Here is a 1,319-nt window from a genome sequence, read left to right as displayed (position 1 = left end):
CGTTGTCGGGGAACAACGTATTTGATTATTAATTTATTTGCTTTAGGTTAATCCATCCTTTTTGTGGGGTAAAAACCGCAAAAAGTTATTTTTTATGCATTTATTTTTCTGTTTGATCTGTAACCACGTCGTGGTTATCTTTACCACGTCGTGGTGTTGATTCAGTTAGTTTTTCGTTTATTTTTTTGTTCCTTTTTACGCATGTTTTTTTTAGTTTTTTTAGAAAGACACGATGGCAAACATAGCTGATATTTCGATGGGAGCATATAAGAAGAGAATCTGAGATGATGTTGGTCCCGGTCTAGTACAACCTACAAATCTCGCCACTGCCACTTTCGAGTTAAAAGGACACATTCTTACAACACTAAAGGATGTGCCATTTTATGGAAAGGAGCATGAGGATGCTTACAAGTATTTAGATGAGGTCAATGACATTGTAGACTACTTGAATGTTCCAAATGTTCCTAGAGAGACAGTCTTGCTGAGGATGCTTCCGGTCACTTTTAAAGGAGCTATAAAAGACTGGCTAAAGGCACTACCACCTGGTGCAATCACTACTTGGGCATAGATGCGTTAGCAATTTCTAGAACAATTTCACCGACCATCCAAGATAGCTAAACTCAAGAAGATAATAGCCAATTTTGAGCAACAACCGGGTGAGTCGCTTTACGATGCATGGGAGCGCTATAAAGGATTACTAAGAAATTGCCCTCAAAATGACCTCAACATACAACAAGAAGTGTCTATATTTTATGATGGAGTAAATGTCATGACGAGGCAACTCCTTGACTCTCAAGGACCACTAACTAAGAAAAATACGAGCGAAGTGAAAGATTTGATAAAGGAGTTCTCAAAGCATTCTCGTGAGTACCATAACCCGAGACTTGATGGAACAATGGGAATGTGTAGTGGAACATCAGAAGACATGGCTGTTATGCTAGCAATGCTTAATACTATGGACCGGAGGATGACCCAAATGGATCAGTCAATACATGCCATTAGAGTAGGATGTGAAAGGTATAATGGTCCACACTTGACTAAGGACTTCCACTTAGATGATAACGGGAATAAAAAGGCTCAAGTTTGCTATTCTGGTGGGGACAAATATGATGAAGATTGGAGAAGGCCAAAGAAGGAGTGGTTACCATATGATGAATATAAGAAGCAAAAAGAAGAAAAATATAGGCAGATAGGCCAAGGCTTCTACCGAAAAGAACAACCACCAGCCGAAAAGAAAGTTGACTTAGAGACCATGCTTACTCGTTTTATGGAGGCTTCAGAAAAAAGACATGATGAGACATATGCAATTATAAAAGATC

At 38.9% G+C, this 1,319-nt stretch overlaps 1 non-coding gene across 1 annotated transcript; it reads right to left on the bottom strand.

Annotated features, from left to right (window-relative positions):
• Nucleotides 1-616: 616 nt before the first annotated feature.
• Nucleotides 617-723, bottom strand: LOC111887373 (small nucleolar RNA R71). The gene has a single exon (XR_002848739.1). It is a non-coding gene; the product is annotated as a small nucleolar RNA R71 (small nucleolar RNA).
• Nucleotides 724-1,319: the final 596 nt, after the last annotated feature.

The sequence above is a fragment of the Lactuca sativa genome, chromosome 4 (genome assembly GCF_002870075.4).
Source record: "Lactuca sativa cultivar Salinas chromosome 4, Lsat_Salinas_v11, whole genome shotgun sequence".
NCBI classification, from domain to species: Eukaryota; Viridiplantae; Streptophyta; class Magnoliopsida; order Asterales; family Asteraceae; genus Lactuca; species Lactuca sativa.
The sequence above is the reverse complement of the archived record's forward strand: the minus strand, read 5'-3'. Positions and strand labels throughout refer to the sequence as shown.